We start from the raw sequence: 23748 nt of genomic DNA on the forward strand, positions 1-23748 counted from the left end.
AAAAAAAAAAAGACACCTATCAGTGATTTCCAGATGGTTTGTTGTAATAGGAAACCCTGATTAACGCAGTAGAACTGAATGTTGATTCATGGAATTCACTATCCCAAGCCAAGACAATATGCATGTCATGTCTCAACTTTAAAGAAATATTGTTCTTTCCTCTGGAATTGGATGAAATCTATTCAACAGATTTAGAACAGTAAGAAAGCCAGACCCACATGCATGTGGACCTACATAGCCACATCCAGACCATCAGGACTTTCCAAATAACACCCCCGCCCCTCCTAGCCTCCCCCAACTAGAGCAGCAAACTGAGATACAGGATGCTCTACAAACATTGGTGGGAGTACGTGTGTTATTTATTCACCCCCACAGCAAGAAGCCAGGCAGGATGGGGCTGGGATTGTTCCATGTAGAAGCTTTATAGTGAAAGGAGGAAGAGGATAATTTCCCCTCATTCTGATAAAGTTCCATATCCAGTGTTAGTCTGCGATTCTTTACATTGTCATATAACAATGGGAGAAAGGGAAATTTGCCCAGGTGTAAATATACCAAAAACCCTACACTTATAAAAGGCAGTTGGGGCTTTTTAATGTCCACATAGGGCTTCAGATATAATTCTGAAGATTCCACACACTTAGCTTCATGGAAGCACCATTTGTGTCTTGAGGATGAGCCCATCTGCTTGGAATTGCACCTGCTAGATATTGCTGCAGTACCAATTCTCTTGCTCCCTGCCCAAGTTTCCTCCCTTGTCCTTCGCATTGTCTCCTGTGTTTTTCTGTCTTATTATTTTATTTTGTTCTTTCTGAAAAGAACTAAAAAAAATGACACACAGGATTTTAGAGCAAGCAAGTAACCAACCATACCAACAAATAGAAGTGACCACAAGAGGAGTAAAAATAAGTTTTTTTAAAAAGTGTTTTAAAAGCTATCAACAGGAACTGCAACGTAACTACAGGTAAAGATTTTGTCGAATGGGGTTAGGCGAATTAAAAGCTATCAACAGGAACTGCAACATAACTACAGGTAAAGATTTTGTCAAATGGGGTTAGGCGAGCAAAAACATGGTACTTGGCAAATGCATTCAGAAGGGATGAATGAAGGAAAGAGATCTAAAGAGGAGCATAAGGTACAAGAAGGTTTGTGAATTTGGACCAAATCCCAATAGTTTAGGTGTTGAATTTGTTAAAATGTTATAGATTAGCATACCCACAAGATATTAAATGCCTTTCTGACCTCACTGGCAGCTAGTATAGCTATGCAAATACAGAACTGATAAGAGTATGATGGGAATGATGAAAAACTAAATGAGAAGTTTGATTAGAAGTAGTGTCAAATTTGAAAGAAATTGGAAGGTTGGTAAGCTGAGCAATAACTATGGTATATACCAAAGTTTTAGTACCAAAAGCAGCAGGGAGTGTAGGCCTGTATATATACATGCACACAAAAATATAAGTGCTGGTCATCGTTAAGGCTGACTTGAGCTTTGTACTCCTCCCCACACACACAGGTTAGGCAAATTAAACTAATGAAACATACATGCTTTAAAAAAAAAAGTCAATCTAATTTAGAAAACCAAGGATAAAATCAAATCAAACAAGGCCCTAAGAATCCTTACAGAAGCTGGCTTAACAAATATATCCAGGACTTCAGGTGGTCAAAAAGCAAGGCAGAGGTTAGTTTATTAGAACCCATAAACAAGCATTGAGTCCTCTTATTCAAACAAGAAAATTTTAGTGCATCTAACTCCTGACATCTACCAATAAGACAAACTCCATAGAAAAAACTAGGAAAATAGACATAACTTTAAGATGATGCTCAGAGCTATGTTACTGCTGCAATCCAGTTGCAGTTTATCCATTTGATGAAATGACACTCTTGCAAAATAACATCCTTCCAGTGATTTTATAGATTGCTGTCTCAAGGTCCAAAGCCTATTGAAGACACTGGGAATTTTTCCCCATAACTTTGGCTCAGGAATGGGGTTTAAGGTGCTTGTCTTTTCCTGCTCTGTATTCGGGCATAAGAGTAATGTGTGCAAAAACTAAGATTTCACTTCCAAGCAGTATTGTTCTGGACTGTAAAAATCAAATGTGCTGAGAACAGTGATCAACATATTGATGGGAAAAGCATGCAGCTCTCCCACTGAGGAGCACCAGCTAAACATGCACTAATTGATACCTTATACCACCATTTAAGTCACCACTGAATTTGGCTGAAAGTGTGAAGAGGACAGAAATCTCTGAAAGCATTTGCCCTTCTTGGTTTGGCTGGGTTAGCCAGGGGGTCAGATGAGGGAAATTCAGTGGGTGAGAATTGAAGTGGATGTAGGACTCTATAGGATTTCAGACTTAAAGTGCCAAGTCATGCACTGACATGTACCCTGTACAATCTCATTGACTAAGCAAGCAGTGAGACTAGCCTTAAGATTTAATCTTGTTTTCTGATATACCTATATAAAGAGAGAAGCTAAGATCATATGGTCTGTGCCTTGTTTTGAAGGCACACACCTCTGAATGAGGGGGGCCGTCTAAGAGAATTGTGAATCTAATGTTTTCCTCATCAGTGAAGGAGGACAGTCAGAATGACAATATCGCACAGCACAGTGTTTGAGAAACCCTTGCATAAGACAAAGTCAGGGCTAGTGCCTAGGGAGGTCAGGCTTTGCCACCACTGCCAGTGCTAATAGGGCATGGTGGAGTGAGATTGTGATACAGTGCGCCCCAGAGCTTAATATGTAATGAAAGAGGTCCTGGTGCTCAAGCAATTTTTTTTTGTAACTTTTCATAACTGATGCAGAAAGCCCAGAGATGGGCGGCTCTGAACTGCCAAGCCCAGAGGTGCGGGGGCTCAGCCCTGGCACAAATTAAGCACTGCAGAGCTCAGATGGAAATCTGGCATTCTGGAAAGAGCAAGAGCAATACCAGCAAAAAGGGGTGGAAATCATCCAGTGTGTGAGACAGCAAGACCACAAAAACATACCAGACAGGAATCACAAAGGGGAGAAAGAAGGAAGATGAGGGAAGGCCTCAAAGACCACCATTTTCATCAACATTTGCAATAACCTCTGACTGACTGTTCTCTCTCCTAGGACAGGCTTTCAGATTCTGGCACTTCATTCTCATGATAAAATATTCCAACAAGAATAGGAAGCCCAAATGCATTTTAAACAGCAACCAGTAAAATGGACACATTGCAATTTTAAGATTGTAATCTTGTGGTCTTTCTTGGATAGCTTATTACTAGTCAAAACCAATTTGACTACCACTATCCATGCTTTTTTGTTTTGTTTTTTGTTATAACAAAATAGTTTTTTGGAGCACGTTTCAGAAGTCCTAGTTTTCTTCCAATTGGCACATAACAGCAAGTTGCTTACAAGGAACCTCATGACTCTGAGCCGAGTCTTGAAATATATAATCAGTTGCAAATGTTTTGGGGTGGATGGCTGACGAATGCAGTAACTTTATCACTTCTCCCATTTTTTACCATTAGCCAATCTTAGAAATTTCAAGGAAGGCAGCGCTCTTTTTTTAAGCAAAAGTTTTGAGAATAATTAAAATAGCTGCTAGGCACTTTAAATTTGTCTGTTCCTAGTAATAATAAAAATAGTGATCCTGCAGTAGCATCTGACCTAAAGTGCCACAATCCAGAGTACTGTGATCATTTCTATTGTGATAAAAATCTAACAAATATGTAGTATTTTCTCCATCCCTTGTAAAAGCACTTTCCTTTTTCCTTTAATCAAGTAGCAACTCCTTCACCCCTCCCCGCTGCTATTCATTACATGTTTCAGCAAATATTACAGACTCATTGAAACAAAACATTCCCCTCTCCAGTCACTACATTTTTTTTTTCTATTCTATTGGGAGGGCAGCCGGTTGCTTCATTTAGATCCGGCCTTCTCGAGTTTCAAGCTTGTTTATCATTTACAGTGATACATTTTTTCCACTCAGTTGGTCACCTGTGATTTATATGGATAATGAGAACATCCAGGAATGTCTTAGTGAGGATTGGAAGAGTTTGAAAGGGCTAAATAGCCTTTTATTTCAGGTCACAAGCCAATCTCTAACAGATGGGAGTGGTTATTCCATAAATTGTCTATTTTATGGTTTCTTGCACCTTCCACTGCAGCATCTGGTGTTGGCCACAATTTGAGATAGAGGGGACCGGATGGACCTAATTTCTGATCCAGTATAGAAATTCTATGATAAATTCTGAACAAACATGGCCAGATTAATTTGTCTGTGAAGAGTTTTAGACTCTTTCTTGCTCTCGCTGTAAATGAGGTGGGAAATGTAGATGACGCTGAAGTATATAAGGTTGTGTCAATGACTAGTCTAACTGCTGTGGGAGTTTTTCTATGGGGGAAGCAGGGAAGATCCAGAACACCTGCATGAGTCATTTATTAGAAAAGCAGCCATCCATTCATTCAAAGAAGCTCACCTTACTTTGAGGTTTGGAGGCCAACCCTTTCCTCATCCATTTACATTTCAACAGCAAATAAATCTCTCTCATTTTACAGAATTTTTAAAAAAGCTAAAAGTGGAAAAAGGTGTTTTAAAAGTTAAGATAGTTGCATTTAATAGTTTAGCTTTTCCTTTAAAAAATATGTAATAGGCCAGCCTTAAGCACACAACCTTTTCTTCTACTCTCAGTTTCTACTTGTCCCTTAAGAATCTCAGTCTAACAGTTTGAGGGGTATTTAAAACCCTAAACAGAACAAAAATATCACTTTCCAGACACAGCAAAGGCTGTGACAAGGCACTTTTCACTGAAAATAAATCATAATGGGATTTCCAAACTTGTTTACTGAGGTACACAGCACTGATGCACATTGATAAGGTACTGGACTGGGAGTCAGGAGACCGGGGTTGTATTTTGGGCTCTGCCATTGACCTGCCGTGTAATCCTGGGAAACCCACTTTACCTCTCTGTGCCTCTAGCTTCATTTCCCGCCCTTGGTCTATATTCTTCATTTAGAACTGTAAACTCTTTGAGGTAGGGACCGTCTCTTGCTATGCATTTATACAGCACCATGCACAATGGACCCTTCATTTCAGCTGAGGCCTCTAGGTCCCACCACATTATAAAATAAGGAGACAGAGGGGGGGAAAAGGGTCTTAACTGTAGAGCTGGGTGAATTTTCAGAGGTTTTCCTACCAATATTTGCTTATATATAAACCTAGTTATTCAGTTGTGGTTCTGCCTCTTCCGTGCGGCTTTCCTGAACATTCATTAATGAAGAACGAATTTTACAACTCTTGGGGCAGATCCTCAGCTGGTATAAGTTGTCCTAGTTCCACTGACTTCATTGGAGCCCTGGCAGTTCACCCCAGCTGAGCCTCCGCCCCTTTGTTCTCAAATATTTACTGTGTACAGGCAATGTTCGTCGGACAGGCACTGCTTGCACAGCAGGGGTCGAAGGTTTTGAAAACCCCTTTGCCAGAGCCCTGGTACAGTGGCAATTAAACAAGCCAGACAAGAATACGAGCACATAGTAACTTTGCCAGAGTTTAATTTTGTTTCACCACATTGCCACACTGAGCCAATAAGTCCTACAGTGACCTAATTTTTTTTAATACAATTATGCCTGAAACAAGTTTTGTTCCCTAGAAGGTTTTTTTTTTTAAAACTTAAACACCTTAATTCTGTTTGCTGCTACTTCTTGAAAACTGATGCTTCTCACCAAGCAAGCAAAAGCCACAGAGGCTTCCAGCCTTCCCCCCTGCCCGCAATTATAGAAGAGAGCTGCACTTCCCCAGCCAGGCAACAGAAACAATGGCATGAACTTACGTGACAAGTCACAGCCACCCAATAAAGCTCAGATTTTAAATAGTGAATACCTGTAGCAGACACTTCAAGAGAAATCCAAGGAGCAAAAATGAAACATCAGTTGAATAAATTAAAACAAATCATGAAGTCATTGCAATTTGCTAGCGGGTATTCTGGAAGTAAAAAAAAAAGAGAGGCTATATACATTGAGTAAATTTTCCCACCAAGAATTATTTGCTCAGCTCTAATATAAGCACTCAGGGTAAGTATAACACTGTAGAATCCAATAGTATGGTCAGTAACATCTGAATTCTGTCATCACAGTGCAATACATAGGAAATGAAAAAGTTACAGGAGACATGAGCAAAACAGAACCCACAAATCTGTGGTCAGCAACCATGCATGGAAGGGCTTGCTGGGACGCAACTGCTGGAGTCCACACCAAGGCCCCTTTCCTTGTTCACCTTAAAAGGGGGTGTGTGGGGAGAGAAATCTTATGCTATGTATGGATTAGAATGTATTACACTAGGTGATCCCTCCCCCACTGGCTGGATTATAGGTGGGTGCGATTTGAGAGAGAAGGGCCTTGGGGAATATGATTGAAACAAACTGTTCTTTGGTGGGGGGTGCTGCCTGTTGCCAGCTCTGAGGGAGCCAGGCACTGCTGTGTGAGGGATGTGGCTGCATTAAAAGCTTGTTGGATTTTTAGACAACGTAGTCTCACCTCCCTTCCTTCAGACACCTCTGATGTTACAGTATCAGAGTATGAGGAAAAGCTATTCCTTCTTCTTCTTAACCCTTCCCCCTCCAATCTTTCTCTAGCTCGCTCCCCTCCCTCCCCACGTCCTTCCCACCCACACATATACTGTATGCTCAGTGGCTTCCCCTGGTGACTTTCCTTTCTTGTTTTCCTGTGGATTTCAGGACCTCCCCAGGAAAAGCTATACGATGTGCCCAGTCTCTCACACGGAAAGGACGTTTTAAAGTAGAGCTGGATGAAATTCTCTCCATTGAAAAAGCAAACCAAACTCCAAACATTTCCTGTAAAAAACCCTGACTTCTACTAGTTCTGCTTTGTAGCGTCTGAGCTCCTTTAGCACCTACATGAGCCCTCTGATTCCCTTACTGTGCAGTCACTGATGTCTTCAGGAAATGCACATGGGGGAGATTTTTCCAATGGCACAAAGGAGAATTAGGTGCGTAACTCCCAGCGGTGGCTCCAGGCACCAGCACTCCAAGCGCATGCCTGGGGCGGCAAGCTGCGGGGGGTGCCCTGCCGGTCCCTGCAGGGGCAGCAGTCAGGCAGCCTTCGGCGGCAATGCCTGCGGGAGGTCCACCGGTCGTGCGGATTCGGCGGCAATTCGGTGGTGGGTACACCAAAGCCGCGGGACCGGCAGACCTCCTGCAGGCATGCCGCTGAATCTGCGGGACCGGGGACCTGCCGCAGGCATGCCGCCGAAGGCAGCCTGCCTGCTGTGCTTGGGGTGGCAAAACAGCTAGAGCCGCCCCTGGTAACTCCCATTGAATTTCAGTGGTAACTGGCTTCCTAATCTTCCTTTGTGCTTTCGAAAATGCTCACCATGGAGCTCAGTCAGTCACAGGTGTGTGTTATGCACCCTTGCTTAGGGTGACCAGATGTCCTGATTTTATAGGGACAGTCCTGATATTTGGGGCTTTTTCTTACATAGCCACCTACTACCCCTCCACACCCTGTCCCGATTTTTCACAGTTGCTATCTGGTCATCCTACCCTTGCTTCATTTGGAGCATTGGTAAAAATGCACTAAATATAGCCAAATACTGCTCAGGTGCAAATATTGATTTTCAAACCTCATGACGTGGTCAAATCAAAATCATTTCCCGCCAATGCATTTTAAGGCTCTTATCATTAAAGACTATTTGGCCCTTGACCATGTTTATGAAAATTTTGCTAAGTTTATAATTTGTAAAAAAAATGGAAGCCAGAAGAGTTTCCGAGGATTTGGATTTTTATTTAATTTTATTAATTTTTTTGCAAACATTTTGCATGGCTTGGAGTAAATATAACTAATAACTCCTATTATGGAATTTAGGCTCAGGATCTATTTAGGCCCTGATCTTGCTTATGCATGTGTGTAACTTTAAGCATGTTAATTGTCCTCCTGGATGCAAGTAGGGTAATTACATACCTGACATTGAACACATGCATAGTGTTTGCAGAATTGGGCCTCAGCCTAAATCAATCCTAAACATTACATGAGTCTCTGGTATTAAAAGGAAACTACTTTTTTTAAAACTCAAGCCTTTGGGGAAAGAAATATTACTACATTATTATAAAAACTAATGTATATGAATACAATAGTATGAATGCTTTTTAGATTTAAAAAAACAAATTTGTGAAATAAAAATATATTCCTATGCACATGAGTAATGTGGTTTGTCTTGTCTCTTCTGCTCAAATTTATATTCTAGTGAAGAGAAAGCATTTATTTCTAGCCAAGGCCCTTGTATGAATACATATGAATTTCCATATGCATTTACATATGCATAAAAAAAAGAAAAAAAAAAAAAAAAAAAAAAAAAGTATTTTCAGCTTGAAAACCTGACATCAAAATAATACTGTGTCACTCAGGTTATAATCTCATTTAATCAAACTCTTAATAATTGGAACAAGCTGCAGTAGTACCAAGAGGCTCCAGTTAGGGATCAGGGCCACATCTTGTTAGGCAGTGCATATACATACAACGAAAAGACAACCCATGCCCCAAAAAGCTTACAAACTAAGGGCTAGATTCGCAAAGGAACTTAGGCGCAGCAACACTGAGCATCACCACAAAAACTTTTAGGCACCTAGAAAAATCACGGATTCACAAAGCTTGTTAGGTGCCTACACTCCCATACAATGAATGGGGAAAGATAGGCAGCTCAGAATGGGATTTGCAAAAGCCAGCACACTAGGCAGCTCCTCGCCTAAATGAGCCACTGGGAGGCGCCAAGTCAAGAGGTGTATGCGCCAGGGCCGGCCTTTGGGGTGGGCCATACAGGCCACCGCCCAGGGCGGCCCGCCAAAGAGGGTGCTGTGCGCAGGGTTTGGATTCCCACCTGACCTGCCGAGAGCCAACTGGGCTGACGGAGGCAGCAGGCAGGCGAAGCAGCAGCGTTTGGGGGTCGGGGGGAGAAGAGAGAGACCTGAGCTGCAGAGGGCAGTTGGACAACCAGCCGTCCGCGCCTGGTGATGCCTCTGGAGCAGGGATGCCCCTCCTTCCCCCTGCTCCATGTGTGCAGCTGCTACTGTTCCTGTCCCCTCTTCCCCCCCCCCCCCAGCTGCCCTTGGCCACTCCAGACTGGGAGCATCCTCCTGCCTGCTGGGCCTGGGGGGGGGGGGGGTTAAGGTGGGGTGTCCCCCTCCCCCCCACCCATGTACCTGATTTCCACTGAGCTGGGGTGACAGGACAGGGGGAATCTGTGTGTTCTGCTGCCTCTTTGGGTCCAGAGCTGCTGGCGGCTGCTTGTGTATGAATAAGCCTACAGGCTCCCGAACCAGAGTGCTTTCTTAAAGAGACAGTGCGCTCAACACTCAGGCGTGCACACACTCCTCTCAATACAACACACACGGTCATACATGCACTTCCCTCAACACAGCTGGCAGAGAGGTGCGGCAAGCGGCCAGCAGGCGAAGACGGACAGAACAGAGCCTTGCAGAGAGGCATGGCAATCAGCTGGCAGGGAGAGGCGCGGCAAGCAAGTGTCTGATCAGCGGCGCCTGTAAGGTGCCTCCTTACCCCTCCCCCCACCCAGGGTGGCGGGGGTGAACTCTGCAGATGAACCTCTGAACTCTGGGTCTGCACTGACCAAGGACAGCAACTTGGGGTGCAAAGAAGGGATGGGCACGTTAAACAGACTTTTGGGTTGCTAGACTTAAGAACCTAAGGGGAAAAGGACACTGCCCAACTTACTTGGGGGTGGGTCTTTTGCTCATGGTTTATGTTTATGAACCCTGTGTGCGGTGTATTCCCAAATTAATGCTGAGTTCCTTCCCTCCTTTTACTAAGTTTTTTTGCTACACTCACTCAGACTCTGTGCTTGTGAGAGGGGAAGTATTGCCTCTTAGAAGCACCCAGAGGGTGGTGTGTAATTGTCCCAGGTCACTGGGTTGGGACTCAAGCTGGTTTTGTGTTATATTGTTGAAAATGAACCCCTAGATACTGAATCAGGCTCTTGTTGCTGCCAACTCTGACTGGCAGAAAGGTGACAGGTATAACATACTAAGTAAATGCAGGAATCCATTGTTGCACGTGCCTCCTTGTCCACTTGATCGTAGATCCCTGTCCAGGCTCAAAAAGTTACTCTGGCTCCTCCAGAGTTGCTGCAAGTATGCATCAGTTTGGCCTGGTTTCCACCCCACACTGACTGTGGGGAATTGTTGTAGACCTCTAGAGGGAGGTTCACAATGCCTAGCCTCCTTGGTAGAGAGGCCATCCTCTGGTTACAGAACCTGGACATTGAGCTCTGATGGCTGCATATGAGGACTGGGGGGGGGGCACACAATTTAGGCACCTAAAGTGGCAGTGAATCTAGCCCTAAGTATATGACAAGAGAAGAGGCAGATACAACAACAGATGGAGGAGAGAAGATTAGACAAAACACTATCGGGTATGCTCTAGCTACACTTGGTCCTGCCTCAGTGCAGGGGTAGAGACTAGATGATCTCTCAAGATCCCTTCCAGGTCTACATTTCTATGAGGTAACAGTAAGACAATCAGGATGAGAATAATAAGTAGTGGTCACACCATGACCGCCTAGCCATTGTAGGTATATTTGGTCATGCCTCAGTGTATGGGGGACAAGGGTGGGAAATTGAGGGAGAATGGACATGTGAGCTCTTGAGGTCTCTTCCAGCCCTATGCTTCTATGACTGTCAGATAGTGATTCACCACCACACAGATCCATCATAAAGTTTTCTCCATATACATCTGTTTAACTCACTCCTGTAGATTCAAGTCAAGAGCACCAAGAGCCAGCAGTTACATAGCAAGTGCAAAGAAAAGAAAATTTTGGATAGCAGTGGGATTTAGGTGTCAAGTAGGCAGGATGCAAAATATTGATTAGCCAGGGAAGAAATTTTAGAACATCCAGAAGGTTTCTGTCAGAGTGAAGAAAACACGGGGAGTTCTTGGGACAGCAAAACACCTCAGTGCTTATAGGTTCTAGCAAGTGAGAAGACCTACTGAAATAAGCAGTAATAGCTCATCCAGAGATTGGCTATTGAAAGATGGAAGGCAGCTTGATGTGATGCATACATCTTGTTTCATTTTATAAAATGAAATGTGAAGTATAAGAACAGCCATGCTGGGTCAGACCAATGGTCCATTTAGCCCAGTATCCTGTCTTCCAACAGTGGCCAGTGCCAGATGCATCAGAGGGAATGAACAGAACAGGGCAATTTATCAAGTGATCCATCTCCTGTCATCCAGTCCCAGCTTGTGGCAGTCAGAGGTTTAGAGGTTCCCAGAGCATGGGGTTGCGTCTTTGACCATCTTGGCTAAGAGCCATTGGTGGACCTATTCTCTATGAATTTATCTAATTGTTTTTTGAACCATTACACTTTTGGCCTTCAGAACATCCCCTTCACAACAGTTAAATAGGTTTACGGTGCTTGTGTGAAGTAGTACTTCTTTGTTTTGAACTTGCTGCCTATTAATTTCATTGGGTGACTCCTGGTTCTTGTGTTATGTGAAGAGGTAAACAACACTTCTGTATTCACTTTCTCCACACCATTCAGGATTTTATAGATCTCTATCATATCCCCTATGTATCTGATCATTCTGTTCCTTACTATTGTTTCAACCAACTTGCCTGGTAGTGTAATTGCCAGGATTGTCTCCAGAGCCTTTTTTTAAAAATAGATGTTGCATTAGCTACCCTCTAGTCATCTGGTACAAAGGCTGATTTAAGCGATAGGTTACACACCACACAGTTAATAGTTCTGCAATTTCATATTTGAATTCTTTCACAACTCTTGGGTGAATGCCTCTGATCCTGGTGTCTTCTTACTGTTAAATTTATCAATTTGTTCCAAAACTTCCTCTAGTGACACCTCAGTTTGGACAGTTCCTCAGATTTGTCACCTAAATAGAATGGCTCAGGTGTGGGAATCTCCTCCCCATCCTCTACAGTGAAGACCAATGCAAAGAATTCATTTAGTTTCTCTGCAATGGCTTAGTCTGCCTTGAGTGCTCCCTTAAACATCTTGATCATCCAGTGGCCCCACTGATGATTTGACAGACTTATAGAATCATAGAAGATTAGGGTTGGAAGAGACCTCAGGAGGTCATCTAATCCAGCCCCCTGCTCAAAGCAGGACCAACCTCAACTAAATCATCCCAGCCAGGGCTTTGTCAAGCTGAGCCTTAAAAACCTCTAAGGATAGAGATTCCATCACCTCCTTAGGTAACCCATTCCAGTGCTTCACTACCCTCCTAGTGAAAAAGTTTTCCCTAATATCCAACCTAGACCTCCCCCCCTGCAACTTGAGACCATTGCTCCTTGTTCTGTCATCTGCCACAACTGAGAACAGCCAAGCTCCATCCTCTTTGGAACCCCCCTTCAGGTAATTGAAGGCTGCTATCAAATCCCCCCTCACTCATCTCTTCTGCAGACTAAATAAACCCAGTTCCCTCAGCCTCTCCTCATAAGTCATGTGCCCCAGCCCCTAATCATTTTCATTGCCCTCCGCTGGACTCTCCAATTTGTCCACATCGTTTCTGTAGTGGGGGGCCCAAAACTGGACTCCAGATGTGGCTGTGACAGGTTAGATCACAGAACCCCCCTTGGGAGCTGCCAACTGGTGTGCCAAGACTACTTCTGACCCTGCTTTCCCTGCCAGCTTGGGACCCCAGCACCCTGTCTTGCTGAGACAGGCACGCCCGTCTGCTCCAACACAGACCCAGGGTCTGAATTACTTGCCCCAAAGCTGCAGCCTTAACTGAAAGTCACTTACAGAAGTGTTCTTGCCTTTAACACTCAGATGACCAACTCCCAATGGGGTCTAAACCCAAATAAATCTGTTTTACCCTGTATAAAGCTTATACGGGGTAAACTCATAAATTGTTCGCCCTCTGTAACACTGATAGAGAGATATGCACAGCTGTTTGCCCCCCCAGGTATTAATACATACTCTGGGTTAATTAATAAGTAAAAAGTGATTTTATTAAATACAGAAAGTTGGATTTAAGTGGTTCCAAGTAGTAACAGACAGAACAAAGTGAATTACCAAGTGAAATAAAACAAAACACGCAAACCTATGTCTAATACAGTAAGAAACTGAATACAGATAAGATCTCACCCTCAGAGATGTTTCAATACATTTCTTTCACAGACTGGATGCCTTCTTAGTCTGGGCACAATCCTTTCCCCTGGTACAGTCCTTGTTCCAGGTCAGGTGGTAGCTAGGGTATTCCTCATGATGGCTCCTCTTCGTTCTATTCCACCCATTTATATATCTTTTGCATAAGGCGGGAATCCTTTGTCCCTCTGGGTTCCCACCCCTCAACCCCCTTCTCAATGGAAAAGCACTAGGTTAAAGATGGATTCCAGTTCAGGTGACATGATCACATGTCACTGTAAGACTTCATTACCCACTTGCCCACACACACTTATACAGGAAGACTTACAGGTAAAACACAGCCATTTGCAGTCAATTGTCCTGGTTAATGGGAGTCATCAAGATTCCAAACCACCATTAATGGCCCACACTTTGCATAATTACAAAAGGCCCTCAAAGTTATATTTCATATTTCTAGTTTCAGATACAAGATTTGTACATTTATACAAATAGGATGATCACACTCAGTAGATTATAAGCTTTGTAATGATACCTTACAAGAGACCTTTTGCATAAAGCATATTCCAGTTATATTATATGATTTTATGAAAATATGCTAGAGTGCAATGTCACAGTGGCCTCACCAGTGCCAAATAGGGGGGGAAATAATCACTTCCCTTGATCTGCTGGCAATGCTCCTACTAATGCAGCCCAATAGGCCGGTAGCCTTCTTGGCAACAAAGGCACACTGTTGACTCGTATCCAGCTTCTTGTCCACTGTAATCCCCAGGTCTTTTTCTGCAGAACTGCCGCTTAGCCAACCTGTAGCAATGCATGGGATTCTTCCATCCTAAATCCAGGACTCCACACTTGTCCTTGTTGACCCTCATCAGATTTCTTTTGGCCAAATCCTCCAATTTGTCTAGATCACTCTGGATCCTATCCCTACCCTCCAGTGTATCTACCTCTCCCCCCAGCTTAGTGTCATCCGCGAACTTCCTGAGGGTGCAATCCATCTCATTAATGAAGATGTTGAGCAAAAGCTGCCCAGGGGCACTCCGCTTGATACCAGCTGCCAGCTAGACTTCCCTCTTCTGATGTACTTAAGATACAAAAAAACTAACAGCAAATTTTTTTTGGGATAGCTGCTCTTCAAAATTCTTTTTTGACCTGCCTAATTAAACTTTTACACTTGACTTGCCAGAGTTTATACTCCTTTCTATTTTCCTCACTAGGATTTGACTTCCAATTTTTAAAAGGATGCCTGTTTATTTCTAGCCAACTCTTACTCTACCTTTTAGTCATGACAATGTTTTTTGGTCCTCTTACTTTTTTTGTTTTTGAGGTATACATTTAGTTTGAGCCTCTATTATAGTGTTTTTAATTAGTTTCCTTTAAGGCTGTCTATTAATCGCAATTAAAAAAATTTAATTGTGATTAATTGCACTGTTAAACAATAGAATACCAATTGAAATTTAATATTTTTGGATGTTTTTCTTCATTTTCAAATATATTGATTTCAATTACAACACAGAATACAAAGTGTACAGTGCTCACTTTATATTTTTATTACAAATATTTGCACTGTAAAAATTATAAAAGAAAGTATTTTTCAATTTACCTCATACAATTACTGGAGTGCAATCTCTGTATCATGAAAGTGCAACTTACAAATGTAGATTTTTTTTGGTTACATAACTGCATTCAAACACAAAACAATTAAAAACTTTAGCACCTACAAGTCCACTCAGTCCTACTTCTTGTTCAGCCCATCGCTAAGAGAAACAACTTTGTTTACGTTTACAGGAGATAATGCTTCCCACTTCTTAATTACAATGTCACCTGAAAGTGACAACAGGAGTTGGCATGGCACTGTTGTAACTGGCATTGCAATACATTTACTTGCCACATGCGCTACAGATTCATATGCCTCTTCATGCTTTGGCCATCATTCCAGAGGACATGCTTCCATACTGATGACACTCTGCGTTAATTAAATTTGTGATTGAACTCCTTGGGGAAGACTTGTATGTCTCCTGCTCTGTTTTACCCGTATTCTGCCACATAGTTCATGTTATAGCAGTCTCAAATGATGACCCAGCACATGTTGTTCATTTTAAGAACACTTTCACTGCATATTTGACAAAACACAAAGAAGATACCAATGTGAAATTTCTAAAGATAGCTACAGCACTCGACCCAAGATTTAAGAATCTGAAGTGTCTTCCAAAATCTGAGAGGGATGAGACGTGGAGCATGCTTTCAGCAGTCTTAAAAGAGCAACACTCTGAAGTGGAAACTACAGAACCCAAACCACCAAATAAGAAAATCAGCCTTCTGTTGGTGGCATCTGACTCAGATGATGAAAATGAACATGTGTCAGTCTGCACTGCTTTGGATCATTATCGAGCAGAAATGGACTCATGTCCTCTGGAATGGTGGTTGAAGCATCAGGGGACATATGAATCTTTAGTGTATCTGGCATGTAAAAATCTTGCGATGCTGGCTAAAACAGTGCCATGCAAACGCCTGTTCTCACTTTCAGAGAACACTATAAACAAGAAGAAGGCAGCATTATCTTCAGCAAATGTAAACAAACTTGTTTGTCTGAGCGATTGGCTGAACAAGATGTAGGACTGATTAAAGCCTACAAGTCCAAAGTTTTACATTGTTTTATTTTTGAATGCAGGTTTTTGTTGTACATAATTCTACATTTGTAAATTCAACTTTAATGATAAACAGATTGCACTACAGTACTTGTAGTAGGTGAATTGAAAAATACTATTTCTTTTGTTTTTTACAGTGCAAATATTTGTAATAAAAAATATAAAGTGAGCAATGTACACTTTATATTCTGTGTTGTAATTGAAATCAATTGAAAATGTAGAAAACATCCAAAAATATTTAAATAAATGGTATTCTATTATTTAACAGTGCCATTAATTGCAATTAGTTTTTTTAAATCGCTTGACAGCCCTGGTTTCCTTGCAGTTCGCAGGCATTTCACCCTTGTGATTGTTCTTTGAATTTAGCTTCTTCATTTTTGTGTAGTTCCCCTTTTTCAGATTAAATGATACTTTGGTGGGTTTCTTCAGTATTTTCTCCCCTACAAGGATGTTAAATTTAATTACATTATCATCACCATTACTGAGTGGTTCAGCAATTCACCTCTTGGACTAGGTTCCTGTGCTCCACTTAGGACTAAATCAAGAATTGCCTGTCCCCTTGTGGGCTCCAGAACCACCTGCTCCAAGAAGCAGTCATTTATGGGGGTCTAGAAATTTTCTGTCTGCATCCCATTACAACATGGAAATAGTTGAAATTCCCCATTATTATTGGGTTTTCTGTTTTAGTAGCCTCTAATCTCCCTGAGCATTTCACAATCACCATCCTGATGGTCAGTAGTATATTCCTACCTCTATACTCTTTGTTAAGGCATGGAATTTCTATCCATAGAAATTCTATGGCACAGTAAAGACCTTAAATGAATCAAACTATGTTTGACTCTATGCTTTCTTTCACACATATTGCCATGCCCCCACCAGTGTGACCTACTTTGTCAGTCCTATGTACTTTGTATCCTGGCATTACTGTGTCCCACTGATCATTATCATCCCACCAAATTACTGTGAGGCCCATAATATTAATACCCTCATATTTAATACCAGGCGCTCTAGTTCACCCAGGTTCGTATTTAGACTTTTAGCATTTGTATCCAAGCACCTGTAAAATTTGTCTGCCTTCATGTGATATAATTGAATAGGTCTCTCTTTTGTTACACCGTTTCTCTTCAGTTCCTACCTATGCTTTGTCAACTTTGAACCTGTCCTCTTTACTAGGATATAAAGTAGCCCTTTTAATAAATCCTCCTCTCATGGAGGTCTCTGTCCAAAGCATGTGCTTCTCTGCACCTGTTGGCTTTCCCTCAGCCCTTAGTTTAAGAACTCCTCTAGGACCTTTTCAATTTTACATGCCAGCAATCTGGTCCCAACTTTCTTGTACAAGCTCTTCCTTTCCCAAAAGTTTATCTAGTTTCTAATAAACCTAAAACCCTCCTGCCAACACCATGGTCTCATCCATACATTAAAACCCTGCAATTCTACCAAACTGGCCCTGCACATCGAACTGGAAGCATTTCAGAGAATGCTACAATGGAGAGCCTGGACTTCAATCTCTTAACTAGCAGCCTAAATTTGGCCTGTCTCCTAGGTCACTGGTACCTACATGTACCATGATGACCAGCTCCTCCTCAGCATGGCACATAAAAGTCTGTCTAGATGTCTCAACCAGCACCCAGCAGGAATTTTATGACATGGTTCTCCCAGTCATGACAAACCCAGCTATCTATATGCATACCTATGCAGTTAAGGGCAGGTTTATCTCTGGTCTTGAGGAAAAGGTGCAAGGACATACGCAGCAGTTTACATCTCAGAAAGATACAAAAGGGAGCCATGCCGGTGTAGAGCACACAGAGATTGAATGTCCCAGTACAGTTGGAAATACCTACAAGAATGATCCAGATATGAAAGAACAAGCTGAAATTGGAGAGGAGACAGAGATGGAAAAGGAAGGAGACACAGGAACGTGGAGTGAGAGAAGAATAGATACTGTAGGAAGAACAAGTACAGAGTCGTTTAGTCTGGATACCCTTGACATCACAGAGAAGATAATACACACAGCCCACTTTTTAAACACCACATTCAGAAGCTGCTCTACATCTAAAATATTTAAAAACCTAAGCAATGACCAGTGAGAAGACGGACGAAGTTTGGATTGCTTGTCGTCGTAGCCGAGTGAGTTGGTACAGGGTAAGGGAGAGGGAGAACCAAGAGCAGGCATTGATCTTTCGCTGGAACGTGGCAAGTGAGCTCTCCCTGCTACGTGAATTGCACTGCTGACCTGCACCAGGCTTCTGAAAAGGGGGCTTCTTGGTTTGGGATTTGGATTAGGCTGCCTGGTTGGCAATGGGGGAAAAAAAATGGAAGCAGCAATGGAAGCCAAAAGAGAGAGAGGAATGAATTTAGGAATAAAGTGAATAATAGATTTGCTGAATGAAGCCTGGCTACTTGGGGTCTCCCCATCACCATACCCCACATTCACAAAGTGTTATAGGTTAAAAAGTGGATGCAAATTATTGGCTATACTTGAGAAGGCTTTACACTCAACTGCATTTCTGTCTAAATGTAATGCAATAACTTTTGAATGCTGCATCAGATCAATTTCAAGATTTCAGGGAATGTTCTAGATACCAATGCACAGAACCCTATTAACTTAGGGGAAGTCAGAAAAATCAAAGTGGGGGGAAAACAGGGGAGACACAAAGCCTGTCAGCTCTTTCACACAGCCACAGCTCATTTATGGCATCCAGCATAAAACTCCCTCTCAGCCCTGTTCATCCTCCCAACAGATTAACCTATTGATACCGTGTGACTTATCTCCCAGACAGTAAGAATAAAGAGGGGAGTTGCAGGGAGCCCCTGAAAAAGTGGGGGATGAGAGGATGGCACACAGGATGCTTGTGGGGGCAGAAATGGAGGAATGCAAGGGCCCCTGATGGCTGAGTGCACTCAGCCATCAAGCTACAACACGCATGATCTTAGTTGTAGGTTCTTCATGATTTTTTTTAATTTAAATTAGCTCATGGGAAGCCTTCCAATTCTTTTGTCTGCAAAACCACTGCAGGAAAAGCCCACTGTCAAGCACCAAGCCAAAGGCATCACCAGCATTTGACTACCCCAAAAAAAAAAAAAAAAAAAAAAAACCACCACACCCAAAAACCCCTATTTTATTTGCCATGATTTTTCTTTCAAATTGTAGGAACAAATTACTTGTCACAATCTTTAAGGGCCAAATCCTGCTCCTAGTGAAGGAATAACAAATCTCCCTTTGAATTTAGTGCAACCAGGATTAGGCCCGGAGTCTAATATAGGTCCAAGAATGAGTCTGTCATAAATTACACCTAACAGTAAATTCAAATAATATTTTCCATTGATGAGTAATAGACAGGAAATGTGAAATGTCATTACAAGGCTGGTTAACCATCTGGTCAAAGCTCCTGTATGAACAGTGCAGATGAACTGTATTGAAATATTAAAGAAACATTATCTGAAGCTATTTAGCCTCTCCAGAGACCTATAATTCATGCATGGCAGGATGGTAATAATGTCCAATTATTCTGGAAACAACTAAACAAGTCACTTTAAAATTATCTCATTTGCAGTGGATCCAAAGCTAAGTGTTTTTTTTAAAGTATCCATCATTCATTCCAGGTAACACAACCAAATAAACTTATCAATCTCTGAGGAACTGCCCATAAATCAAACGCCAGGGTGAGAAGTTGGCAATTTTTCATTATTCCAGGAGTAATATTTTAAAGCTGACATGCTGACAGGGTGGTCTAGATCTATGAAATTATCACATCTGTGATGACCGACCAACCAACCTTCATGCAATAGTCACAGCTTGCTCATTATCTATTTACTAAAATTTCCTTGGTTGTTTTACAAGAAATTTTCTTATCCTGACTATTTCAGCTACAACTCTGCTAAATAAAATCAAAGGCTTGGCAGCATTAAAAATATATTGCTAATATTACATATGGAACAAGGCCTGGCATTGCAGCTATTTATCTTCATTAGTTCCAATCCTTCACAATAACCATGAGCTACATCTCCTGAACACAAGTAGAAATTCAGCCTCTCGCCTTCTTCCAGGGCCCAAGCTAACTCCCATCCAAATAAAATGGAGATGCTTCAATGAATGTTGAATCAAGATCTAAACTTGGGGGGTCTCTCCTCTACTGCAATGGATTTTGGTTGATTCTGTTACATGATAAAATGCCAGCACAATAGAAGAATAGCTGCCCAGCCCCCTGCATCTTTATTCTTGAAATATATCCTCTATACATTTTTTAAACCTCAACAAGAAGCCGAGGCCTAGAACCAAATCGACTTTCATCCAGGATCTCAGACCTTTTCATAGGTTTTTTGGACGTGTCCAGCTATTTCAGGAAGCCAGACCATGATGGAAAAAAGTGGGAAGACTAAACAATTATGTCTTATAAACAGTCTATTTCCCCCCCATCCTCTTACCTGATCCTTCTAGGAGAAGGACTTCCAAGAAAGGGAAATTTGTGTCAGGATTTGTAAGAACAACATTAACATGTTAGACGTTAAAGTGTGATTGTGTTCATGTTCTCCTTCTCATAAAAGGATCACATAAGAGGAGATGTTGGGGGGAGGGAAATGGACAAAAGTGGGGAGATTAAATATTTAAGGCTTGTTATCTGGGTTTATAATAGATGACAAAGTGAGTACAAGTCAGTGTGATGCTGTTGCCACAAAAGCAAATGTCATATGGGGATGTATTAACAAGGGGTGCCACATGTAAGGCATAGGAGGTAGCTGTTCTGCTCTACTCAGCACTAGAGATGCCTTAGGTGGAGTACTGTATCCAGTTGTGAGTGCCACCAGCGGGGGTCCCAGGTCGCGTGCCGCCCAGCACCCGCGGCCTCCCCAGCCAGGAGCGGCGCCAGGGTTTTCGCCGCCCTAGGCAGCAGTGCTCCTCCTCTGAGCATTCGGCGGCGGGGGTCCTTCCGCTCCGCGTCTTCGGGGTACTAGAGTGAGTGAAGGACCCGCTGCCAAATTTCTGCCGAAGACCCGGAGTGGAAGGACCCCCCGCCACCGAATTTCCGCCCCCCACATCCTGCCGCCCTAGGTGATCGCCTAGTGGAAGCTCTGTCCCTGTCCCCAGCCCAAGTTTTAATCAGGGGTATATAGTAAAAGTCATGGACAGATCACAGGCCATGAATTTTTGTTTACTGCCCGTGACCTGTCCATGACTTTTACTAAAAATACCCATGACTAAAACGTAGCCTTAATTATAGATGAAAAACAAAAGTAAAGTCTCCATGATGAGAATTCATGTAGTTTTAGTCTCCCCTGACTATCTTCATTGATCTCTATGAACAAGAGTGGCGCAAATTCAACACCATTTAAAAAAAGGTATAGTACAAAGGGGAAAAAAAAAGAGATGTTACTTCATAGCTAGAGACCCCAATTCTGCCAGAACTGATGCTTTTCACTGTATTCCAATTATTTTTGTTCTAGTCTCCTAAATCCATGTGTCACATAAGTGAAGGGTTATCTGCCAACCAACTCAAATGTACCCAATTCATTAATACATTTAAAAAACACTGCAATACTAAAGACTGCTGTCACCAAAATCCCTGCCGATGACAGGACATTGTCACAGGGTTGTCAGGATAGCCTCACTCAATTCTCAGTAAGTCTTGTGCAAAAATAACCTGGTAATCCCAATTTGTCCTTGTAAGATTTCTGTGTCTATCATACTTAATGACTGAGGACAAGGGAGAGAATTCGAGCCAAATCATGGCACATAACTTGATTTTGAGTCTGATTGGAACACACTACTCTGCTTCAAGGAATCTTGATTTAAAGACAAGTTTTGTGGCCAACATCTAATTTTTGTACAGAAGAGAAGGTTACTCACCTTGCAGTAACTGAGGTTCTTCGAGATGTGTGTCCCTGTGGGTGCTCCACTCCAGGTGATGGTGCGTCCCGGCACCGTTGATCGGAGATCTTTGGTAGCAGTGCCTGGTCGGGACGCACATGCTCAGCTACTGTCTCGCGGCATCATTAGAGTCTGCCTGAATACACGCATCCCCTCAGTTCCTTCTCTACCGTAGAGATATCAGAATAGTACTCCAAAGAAGAGGGGAGGAGGGTGGGTAGTGGAGCACCCACAGGGGGACACATCTTGAAGAACCTCAGTTACTGCAAGGTGAGTAACCTTCTCTTCTTCTTCGAGTGCTGTCCCTGTGGGTGCTCCACTCCAGGTGAATGTGAAGCAGTACCCACTATGGTTGGTGGGACTTTGGAGTTGCGGCAGTGACAACTGTAGACAGTACTGTGTGGCCTACTATGGTGTCTGTCATGGTATCCTGTGTGATAGCATAATGTTTGGCAAATGTGTGGTCAGATGTCCATGTGGCCGCCTTGCAGATGTCAGTAATAGGTACGTTATGGAGGAAGGCAACAGATGTTGACATCGCCCAAGTAGAATGAGTTCTGATGCCCTCGGGTGGTTGGGCATTCTGAGTTTGGTAACAGGAGCTGATGCAGTCAGAGATCCACTTGGAAAGTCGTTGCTTAGAGATGGCTGCCCCTTCGATCTCTCAGTAGTGGAGACAAATAACCGAGGGGATTTACTAAATGGTTTAGTCGTGTCTAGATAAAAGGCGGTTGCCCGGCTGACGTCGAGGGTATGTAGTGCCGCTTCTTGCCGAGTCTTATGAGGATAGAATGCAGGTAAGTATATTGGCTAGGAATCTGTTGTGGGGGAGTGAGGCTCTGGAGTCAAATTGAGCTCCAATTAATTCAATTTGCTGTGTGGGTGTCAGGGTGGATTTTTGGAAGGTTATTTGTAGACCTAAACTGTGGAAGAGGGAGATGGCGAAACGGGTAGCTCATAATGTCTCGTCGTATGAGTCGCCTTTGATGAGGCAGTCGTCTAGGTAGGGGAAAAAGTATAATCCTGTGTCTGCGGAGGTGGGCCACAACTACAGCTAGGGTCTTGGAGAATACTCTTGGTGCTGTGGAGAGTCCGAATGGGAGTACCCTGTATTGAAAATGGTCATGTCCAAGTGTGAATCGCAGGAAGTGGGCTGGATGAATGGATATGTGAAAATAGGCGTCCTGTAGGTCGAAGGCTGTAAACCAGTTCCCTTGTTCCAGCGCCAGTATTATTGTGCCCAATGTGACCATCTTGAATTTCTGGACACGTACGAATTTGTTCAGTCAGCGTAGGTCTAGTATAGGTCTCCATCCCCCGCCTTTTTTCTGGATCAGAAAGTAGTGGGAGTAGAACCCTTTTCCTCAATGTTGTGTTGGCACAGTTTCCACCGTACCTAGCTGTAGAAGATGAGCCACTTCTACACAAAGTAGGTGCTCATGAGAGGGGTCCCTGAAGAGGGACGGGGAACGGTAGGAGGGTAGGATAGAAAAGGGATGGAGTAACCGGACTGAACTATTTCCAGGACCCAACGGTCCTGTGTGACCTGCTGCCAGGCATGGTGGAAAACTTGGAGGCGATGACCAAATGGGCAAATAGGCGGTGGTATCAAGGGGTGGTCACGCAAACGCTTGACCAACACTTCAAAATTGCTGTTTGTTTCCCGATGGGTGGGAGGTAGCTGGTTGCGCCTGGTTTTGTCTGCGGCTAGAAGGTCTAGTGCGATTCCTGGCTATATCTTATGGCAGGGGTCAGCAACCTACGGCACGCGTGCCAAAGGTGGCATGCGAGCCGATTTTTGATGGCACGCGGGGCGGGCTGAGCTGCTCAGCCCGCCACCGTCGCTCTGGGGCTTTCCGCCGCCAGCTCTTGCCAGCCGGGATCCTGCCGCTGGTCCCACTCAGCGCCCGCTGCTGGCCTGGGTGAAGGAACCCCAGGATTGCAGGGGGCTGAGACCCCAGCTGGCAGGAGCCAGCGGCCGAAACCCCAGAGTGGGGCGGGCTGAGCCGCCCAGCCCGCCGCCGCTCTGGGGTTCCCGCTGCTGGCCCCTTGCCAGCTGGGGTCCCCCCAGCCGCAGCGCCACTCCCCTTGCTTCCAGTTGGAGTTCCAGCGCAGGCCTCTTGCCAGACAGGGTCCAGG

The sequence above is a fragment of the Terrapene carolina genome, unplaced genomic scaffold (genome assembly GCF_002925995.2).
Source record: "Terrapene carolina triunguis isolate 2854851 unplaced genomic scaffold, T_m_triunguis-2.0 Scaffold30, whole genome shotgun sequence".
In the NCBI taxonomy this organism is placed as follows: Eukaryota; Metazoa; Chordata; order Testudines; family Emydidae; genus Terrapene; species Terrapene triunguis.